The 9931-nt window shown below is 36.4% G+C and overlaps 1 long non-coding RNA gene across 1 annotated transcript; it reads right to left on the bottom strand.

The window, feature by feature from the left end:
• Positions 1–609: 609 nt before the first annotated feature.
• LOC128098172 (uncharacterized) lies at positions 610–8579 on the bottom strand. Its single transcript, XR_008214161.1, has 2 exons — positions 8037–8579; positions 610–2665 (listed from the first exon to the last, which is right to left on the bottom strand). It is a non-coding gene; the product is annotated as an uncharacterized LOC128098172 (long non-coding RNA).
• Between the last annotated feature and the right edge of the window lie 1352 nt (positions 8580–9931).

The raw sequence follows: 9931 nt of genomic DNA, 5'->3' as shown, positions 1-9931 counted from the left end.
CTTGATTCATTGCAAATTTACTTTAAATGTAAGATATTTATACATTATAGCTTATTGGTGTCCCCCCCCCCTTCTATCACTATACTAACCATCTTTACAGGTGGGTAATTTTTTTTTCTTTTTGGCGTAATGACTCTGTTTTTCAAAGAATTCACAAGCACACCAATTAGATATATGAAGGCAGATTCCAAATAATACTTACAGGAACAGTGTAGCCAATCTCTGCCAGAATCGCACCATTTACCTACCAGTATCAAATCCCACAGTGAAGTTGTGTGTGATGGGAAATTGAAACCCTCTCTCAAATCCCACAGTGAAGTTGTGTGTGATGGGAAACTGAAACCCTCTCTCCATTGTTGTCCGTCTCATATGTTCAGAGTTAGTGAAAGGAGAATATTGGATTATGCACATTTGTCCCATATGAGTCAAAAGCAAATACTCGGGGGGTTGTATGAGACATCACCATTCACTCTTTGAAATAGGAGGGATGAAAAAATATCAGATTGGGTTTGGGGATTTAGCTGAGTGGTAGAGCGCTTGCTTAGCAAGCAAAAGGCCCTGGGTGTAGATGTAACCAACCTTCTTATTAAATAAGAAACACAGAACCAATGCAAAGAAGAAAGCCAAGAGGTCAGAGCTAAGAGCTAAAACCTTACCCTTCCTCCTGCGGTGGTCCTACCTCTCCGAACCAGAGCTTCCCGTGTGTTAAAGTCTTTATATAGAGTTCCTGTTCTGCCTTCTCATTGATTGTAAACCCAACCACATGACCGCCTCATCACAGCCTGTCTGTATAGACCTCCAGGTTTTCCATGATCGGTATTGAGATTAAAGGCATGTGTATCCAATACTGGCTGTATCCCAGAACACACAGAGACTTACCCAGCTCTGCCTACCAAGTGCTGGGATTACCAGCGTATGCCATCACTGCCCTGCTTTCCTATGGCTTGCTAATAGCTCTGACCCCCGGGCAAATTTATTTATTAACATACAAATAACATTTTAATACAAATAAAATATCACCATATTTCCCTTTTTCTATTTTAATAAAAAGAAAAAAAGAAAAAGCTTATAATTAACATAAGAAAACCTATATACAAAAGTACAATAACTATATACAATATATACAAGTAATAAATACCTAAACAATGTCTAGTTCATTTGTATTTGACAAATTCAGAGAAAATAATTCCATTATCTACCCTATTGTATCTAATTCACTTTCTATCCTAATTAATCTTCAACTATAACTAACTAATCTTCAACTCTCTCAGAGACCCAAGAAGGAAATAATATTAGCTAACAAAAAAATAAAAACAGGAAGCATATGCAAGCAACTTCCAAAAAATTGTGAGTTGACAGAAACAGCCAGCTGCCTGGACAATCATCTGAGGTTTCTCCGCAGTGTCGGGGCATCATCTTCAGCCTATAGGCTTAGCGTATCTTAGCGTATTTGGGAAGCAGGATGTACACAAGGTCAACAGTTCAATCTCACATTGGTGTGAGAGCAGTCTATATACCAGAAACACCTGAATTCCACTAGTGTCCTGTCATGATTCAGGATTTTAAATTCTGGAAATTGTTGATGTTTTTTTGAATTCAGCTGTCCATTCTTCTTGGCTATGTGTGTATGTGGCTTCATCTCAGCATCCCGTTCTTCTCCACATCCCTCTATTAAATGCCATTCTACTGTTGAGAGACGTGCGCTTAATTACTCTTGAAGAATAACTGTTTCAGCCACTGTCCCATTGCACATCAGAAGCCATCGGCCCACTGCCTGTTCAGCTGCCTTCGAAGAAAAGGGCACTGTACTTTTCCCGGATTGGGAAGGTCACTTCAGAGATGGTGCCATATTGTCCATAACCACACTTGTTTTGACAAGAATCAGTAGTCCTTTGTTTCGTGTCCTGTCTGTCCTGTTTGTCAGCAGTTGATTTGAGGATACTTTGTTGTCCAGTGGCTAACTTTTGCCACAATGGAAGTTAACTCCAATTGCAGTTTTTTCAATGCCCATATTTTCTCTGAAGTAGATTGGTACTGCCAGGAGCCGGCATGTTTCATAGTCATAACAAAAAAGAAAAGTTTTCTAAGTTACTAAAACATTTTAAATGTCATATTCTGTAGATCTCTGAAGGGTCTGAAGATAACCTGTCTATCTAAAATATATGTACTCAATCTTTAAAACACACCTAATATAACTACAAGTTCTATTATAATGTCTAACTACTAACTTTCATTTTTTTATATCCTAATAGTTGGTAATAACAACATTCAAGGATCAGAAAATTGCATTACATTGTTAAATGAACGGTACAATTAGAAATATACATATAGCATTTTCTAACAATATCAATTTCAATGTATATAACTTGTATACAATATAAAACGATCCAATCCAATGTAAAGTATTTACATTTTTCTTTTCTTTCCTTCTTTCTTTCTTTTTTTTTAAAATAAGAACCTTAAATCTAATCTCCTTTGCTAACCCTTTTCCTAACCCTTGACAACTTGTAACCAACCCCCTCAATCAATGAAAATTATCCCAGACCCAAGACCCATTAAAAGACCAAAAAAACCACCACCCCCCACACACACCACCTCTTTGGGAATGTGGGCGTCACATTCTTGAAATCGCTTCCTGCTGGGTATGGGCGAAGGTATCTTTATCCTGAAAAGGAAAATTTTAGGTTAATTGTCAAATTCTAGGAAACGTAACTATATCCTTCAATATCCAGTCTGTGTATAATGCCAAAGTTCAGGGTCTATCTCAAATCCTTATTCAGGTAGTCTTTGAGACTGGAGCATCTCAGCTAGCTCTCTCAAAATTGCTCTGAGCACTTTGTAGTTCAAAGCTGATCTGTAGATGATGTTTGTCAGCTTAGTGATGTTATTACTGTCCACGTGGAATTGTTGTTGTTGTGGGGCCCCAAATCTTCCTGGTTGTTACTGTCTCCTTTATACTTGTGTCAACCCATAGTCCCTAAGGAAGCTTGGTAATCTTATTTATAAGGTTCAAGTTGGTGTTTTCCTTTCTCCTTCAGTTTTTCCTAGGCAGTTTATTTATTTTACATGGCAGTGTGTTTAAGCTTTATTAGTAAGTGTCAGTGCTTGCATTCAAACTCAGTTTGATCTGATGATAGAGCTAACATAATTTACCCACATTTACATATCTCCTTGTATAAACAGCTTTGAATGGTACTTTTAAAACTTTTTAGTTAAAATACAAATATATTATTTTTTCTCTTGGTCATCCCTTTAGATAATATAAAACTCCCCAACTCCCTTTAAATAATATAAAATATTGAATCCCTGTGTCATTCAATCATCCATAGTGTTATTCATCATTCCCTCTTCCTCTCCTTCTGTATTTTCCTCCTTCTTTCTTCTCCAGTTAAAAGTCCCTCCCATTTTCCCCATTTCTCCTTCATATTACCTGTGTCCTCCTATTTCCCTCTTAGGGGTTCCCCTTGTCATAGCCCCATTTTAGTTACCTCCTTTCTGTAATCAGTTTTTGTTGTATACACATATATGGAGATTGAGGGCTAGGAACCAAAGGTGTGAAATAACATGGGGTATTTGTTTTTGTGGGTCTTGGTTATCTCACTCAATATAATATTTTCTAGTTCCACTAATCTACTGCATGGTTTCAATTTTCTTTACAGCTAAATGGTATTCTGTTATATACATATACCACATTTTTCATTATCTATTCACTATCTATTAATTGAAGGACATATAAGTTGTTTTCATTCCTAGTAATTGTGAACAGAGCATCAGTGAACATATCTCTGCAAGCATCTGTGGAGTAGGATGTTGTCTTTTTGAAGAACTGTCAAGAAGTGGTAAATCTGGGTTATATATTAGATGTATGTTTGGTTTATTGAAGAACTAATCACAATGATTCTCAGATTGCACTAGTTTGCAATCACACAGTAGATTATGATTCTATTTTCCTACATCCTCACTAGTATTTGTTGCTATTGGTTGTCTTGATTTTAGCCATTCTGAGATTGGTTATATGAAATCTCAAAGTTGTTCTAAGTTTTATTTACCTAATTTCTATAGGTAACGAATATTGGGTAGATATTTTTAGACTTTTTATTTCTTCTTTTGAGAATTTTTTTCAACTTCATTACCCACCTTCCTTGAGATATAGTGTCTCTTCATAGCCCTGGTTGTCCTTGAACTCATTATGTCAACCAGGCTGTTCTTCTAATCGCTAGAATCCACCTTCCTCTACATCTGGAGTACTGGTATTAAAGGTGTGAGACTATGCCCGTCTCTCATATCTCATTTTTAAATTGAGTCATTTGTTTTCTTAAGTCTTTGTTTTTTTTGGGTACCTTATAGATTTTGATATTAAACTATTATCAGATATATAGCTGGCAAAGATTCTCACTTTGTAGAGTTTGCCTTCACTCAATGGACTGCCTTCTCTGCTCTACAAAGCTTTTTAATTTTGTGAGGCAATATTTGTCAATTGTTGACCTTAATTTCCAGACAAATGGAGTCCTGTTCATGAGATCCTTTCCTACACCCATATTCTTTTGGGTCCTGCTTCAGTTTTCTTCTGGAAGATCTAGAATTTCAGATTTTTCACTGACGGTTTTGGTCTATTTGCAGTTAGTTTTCTGAAAGATGATCAATATGGGTCTATTTCATTCTTCTACATGTGGACATCCTGTTTTCACAGCACATTTGTTGAAGATGCTGTCTATTCTTCAGTGTGTATTTTTGGATCTTTGTCAAATATCACGTGACTGTAGTCATGTGTACTCATGTTTGTGTCATATTTTTTCTTCCATTGATCTATATATCTGTTTTTGCAACTGTAGGACACTATGTTTATTAATACTGCTTTAGAACATATTTTGAAATCTGGAATAAGTATTTCTGCATTGTTCTTATTATTAAGGATTGCTGTGGCTATCCAGAATCTTGTGTGATTCCATATAGATTTTAGGAATTTTTTCTAGTTCTTTGAAGAATGTCATGGTGATTTTCTTGGTGTTGCCTTGAATCTATAAATTGCTTTTGGTAGGATCATTATTTTCACAATGTCAGTTCTACCATTCCTGAATCAAAGGATGTCTTTCCATCTTGTAGTATGTCAGTCTCTTTATTCTGTGATTTAAAGCTTTCACTGTAGAATTCTTCCCCCTCCATGATTAGGATCATTGCAAGGTTTATTATATACTTTGAAGGTATTTTAAAAGGAAACAATCTCCTTCTTAGCCTGCTGGTGTACATAAAAACTACTGATTTTTGTAAGCTGAATTGTATCCTGACTCTACTGAAATTGTTCATCATTCAACAAGTTTTCTGGTAGAATATATATGTGTGTGTGTGTGTGTGTGTGTGTGTGTGTGTGTGTGTGTGTGTGTGTGTGTATTCTGTAAATAAGGTTAATATGACTTTCTCTTTTTCTATAATTTCATTCTTCTGTTGCTTATTGTAGCTAGTGATTTGAAGATTGTATTGAAAGAGAGTTAGTGAACAGCCCTGTCTCACTCTTGATTTTAATTTATTTCAATGTTATTGCTTGAGTTTTCTCCATTGAGGATAATGTTGGCTGTGAGTTTGTAATATAAAGCATTTGTTATTTTGATGTGAATTATGTATTTTATTTGATGTATGCTTCTGTCATTCCTAGTCTCTCTAGAACTTTTATAATGAGGGCATGTTTTTTTTATTTCAAACACTGTCTCAAAATTATCTCTGCCAGTGCTAGAACTCAATACGTAGTCCAGGCTGATGTTCACCTCACAGATATCTAAATGCCTCTCTATCCTGTGTGCTGAGCTTAAAGCATACAGCAACAGTGTGTTGAATTTTTTAATCATTTATTTTTTATTTTCATAATTTTTATGTTTAATGTAAAAATTATGTGTGTGCCTGTGCATCAGTATATGGGTATGCGCACATGAGTAATGATAGTAATTCTTATTTTTTAATGTCTCTATTTTTCATATATGTGTGTATTATAAATTTTCTTATGATATTATTGCAATATATAGAATGCATTCTAACATACGGACATATAATACATGCATATATATGTATATATATATATATATATATATATATATATATGTATTTTGCTTATAATCACATCCTATTGCCTCATCTTGTCTCTCTCCCACTCTTACTGTTCTTATCCCTCTTCTATATTATTTTTTTCTGCTCTAATGTCTTTAAATAAATTTGGTGACTCACATAGATCCTCAGGGAGAGACAGAACCTCATGAATCCTACCCTTCTCCATAGCGGAATATTGATAGGTCTTATCCTGTGAATGGTCCTGGGTCATTAACCACAATTTCTGGGATTTCAAGAGTGCAATGAGCTTTTCATGCCCAGAAGTGAACTTTATATATGTCTCTACCTTTCCTATAGATTCTAAAATGTTTAAGAAACTTTATTTATTTAAAATGTGTATGTGTTTGTGTATATGGGTAAAGTGTCCATGAAGACCAGAAGAGGGTGTTGGATCCCCTGGTTCTGGAGTCACAGGCAACTGCCCAAAGTGATAGGGGTTCTGGAAACTGAACCCAGGTCCCTGTCAAGAACAGTATATGTTCTTAACTAGTGAGCCTCTTCTCCAGTCCAGACCTTATATTTCTTCTGCTCCTTTCCCTTTTTTGTAAATCTTCCCTGAGCCTTTGAGAGAGTGATGTAGATGTCATATTTAGGAGTGAGCATTCTGTAGTCTTTTTTTTTTACTTTGTTTAGTTAAAAATTTCTGTATAAATCTTTGCCCATGGTAAAATGAAACATTTTCTCTGTGTAGCTTTGTGTCTTTACTGGAACTTGCTTTGTAGACCAGGCTGGCCTCGAACTCACAGAGATCCACCCCTCGAGTGCTGGGATTAAAGGCATGGACCACCACCTGGCAAATGAACTTTTAAGACAAACATTGACAGCAATAATCTGAGGGTATAAACATAAGAATCTAAAAGCCAATTAGATAAGCATCACATTTCATTTAGTAGCAACAACAGTAGTTTCTGCACTAGGGCCTATGACATGTTTTAAAATACTGCATGTGGAGAGATGGCTCAGACATTAAGAAAAAATAACTCTACAGATGGGGATGATAACATCACAAGCGTCTTTCCCGTCTGTGCTGGATTTTTACATTGGATTGCTCTTCTAGATGTCTAGTGGGGATAACCATAGCAACTGTGAGTCCATGTGAATCATACCCATGTCACTCCCAGAATTAAGCCCTTTGTGGCACTCCTTTGGCTCTAGCTGTCTTTTCACCACATCTCCCAGAAAGTTCCCTGAGCCTTGAGTGTGAGTGGTTGTAGGTATTCTGTCACTTTCAATTTCCTTAATTCTTTTTGTATAATCTTATTTGTTCCACATAGTTAATAACATAACTTGAATATGGAAATATTTCCACTTTCAGTGAAGTCTGTGTGCCTTTGAGTGTATCTTTTTTTCTCTAATTTCAATAGCTAGACACCAGGTTAGGATGTAGTAAGAGGTGAGAACTGGTCTTTTAAAATTGTTGCTTAATAGGAAAATCAGTGTTTCTTAACAAAGTGAGGTGCTAGATGAAGGTTTTGTGTGATGTAGTTTTTATCACATGTATGAAGTTTCCCTCTCACTATTAACAAGTATATGTATAATTAAGAACTATTGAAATATTCCAAGTCAGAATCAAATACAGGGGCATATGGCAGAAGAAACATTCTATCAGGAAAAGAGAAGTATAGTGTTCTTTTGCTTATATTTCAGTATAAAAAAAAATCAAGGAGAAATATTGCCATTATATTCAATTAATGCTTAGGCTAATAATACTTAGTCCTTCATATTTGTGATAATTTAATGGTTACTATGTCATGTCACTTCCTTTCAAAATAGCTCAACCTGAAGATACTTGTAAGTGCAAAACTGGTCTAAGGAAAAGTTTGCTAATATAGCCCTCTTATATGTACCCTATCGTTTTCATTGCATTTTGGCTACTTGAAGCAAACCTGGACATAGTTAGGAAGAGAAACCTCAGTAGAGAAATGCCTCCATCTGCTTACTTGTAGAAAGGCTGTGGGGCATTTTCTTCATTAGTGACTGTGCGCAACTCACTGTAGTTGGTGCCACCCCTGGGCAGTTAGTCCTGGTTGTATATGAAAACAGGGGGAGCAAACCATGGTGAGAAAGCTAGTAAGTGGCATTCCTCCAAAGCTTCTGCTTCAGTTCCTGCCTTCAGGTTCCTGCCTTCAGTTCCTGCCTTGAGTGCTCTCAGTGACAGACCGTGGCCTGAGAGTTGTAAGATTATTAAACCCTCTCCATCACAAGTTTCTTCTATTCATAGTCCTTATCATATCAATAGAAACCTATCTAAGTAACCAACATTTTCTGTACTGACTTGGAGAATACTTTTGTTCTCCCACCTATGTTTTCACATAGAAAGACAGTTTTTTTTCTATAGAAGAAATCATATTGAAATGAAGATTGTAATATAACAGCTTTATCCCACACAGGTGGCTATATGTATCCTTATTTAATTTTGGGGGTATTTTACATATTTTATTTTTTATGAATGTGTGCCTGAATGTATGTATGTGTACTGCATGTGTGAAAGTACTCACAGAGAGCAGAAGAGGGCATCAGACACCCAGAATTGGAGTTACTGGCAGTTGTGAACCACCTAATGTAGATACTGAGAATTGAACCAGAGTCCTTTGCAAGTGGTATTAACCACTGAGCCATTGCTTCAGCCCTAGTTTGAGGAACTGTTAGAGGCTAGCATAAAACCTGCCACCTATAAGAGGGTTAGTAGCTATTAACAAATGTTTTCTATTTATACAGATTTTATAACTGTTAAGATAACCAATCTAATAGAGGGAATAATCTATTTTCTTTGTATGGTAGCCTTTTGGTCCACCTGGAATAATGAAAAAAGGTATAACAAGATCTGAGAATGAAGAATGGAAAAGAATCCAATCATTGCTGACACCAACCTTTAGTAGTGGAAAACTGAAGGATGTAAGTTAATGGAGGACTTTTTATTATAAATGTAATATACTCTATCAGAGGACTGGTAGAGATAATATTATACTCTTTAAAGAGAAGTTCCTTTGAGCATTACATTGCTAATAATGGTCTTTGTTTTTCTGTTTCATTATTGTGTTGGTTCTTTGTTTTGTTTTGTTGTTGTTATTTTGTCTTATATAGCACTTTTGAAAATATGATGATCTTTTTATAACTTCAAAGACTTGCTTGTTATTTGGGGACTCAGATGTTGCCATTTACCATGAGACTGTGTTGTGTTTTGTGCTTAGATGTTCCCCATCATCCAAGAATATGGAGAGGTGCTGGTGAAAAACATGCCTTAAAGAATTTTTTCAGTTTCATGAGGTCCAAATTGTTGATTGTAGATCTTAGTACTGGTGTTACTGATGTACTGTTCAGGAAATTGTTCTCTGTGTCAATGCATTCAAGGCTGCTTTCCACTCTCTCTTTTACCAGGTTCAATGTAACTGGTTCTATGTTGAGGTCTTTGACCCACTTGTGCAGCAGGGTACTGTGCTGTTGTTCCCTTTGGGGGAGGGGGCCAAGTAGGCACAGAGTCAATGACACAGACTCTGGGAGAATGTCAAAACAACAAACTCAGTTTATTTAGGGAGAGACAAGACTTATATACCCTCCACCCCACCCTGGGGGAGGGTCTGATGAATATACATCTGCTGGAGTGACCTGGCTGCCTCTCATTGGTCCAGGTAAACTCCAGATCATGTCTCAGCTGCCGTTGCTAAGGCCCTTCAGTAGACCCAGGTTTGGCTCTCAGAAAGTATCTTTTTTACTGGTTTGTGCTGTAACTTTGGGATGGCCCTTAAGCCTGTTAGGGATGAGTGATCCCACATATCCACCCCTTTTATTATTTTATAGGACATGCTCAGTGGGAGCTAGGGTGCAGTGCCCTTAC

Source organism: Peromyscus californicus, unplaced genomic scaffold (assembly GCF_007827085.1).
Source record: "Peromyscus californicus insignis strain IS unplaced genomic scaffold, ASM782708v3 Scaffold_67__1_contigs__length_231375, whole genome shotgun sequence".
NCBI lineage: Eukaryota > Metazoa > Chordata > Mammalia > Rodentia > Cricetidae > Peromyscus > Peromyscus californicus.
Note: the sequence above shows the minus strand (reverse complement) of the source record. Positions and strands in the feature narration are given on the sequence as shown.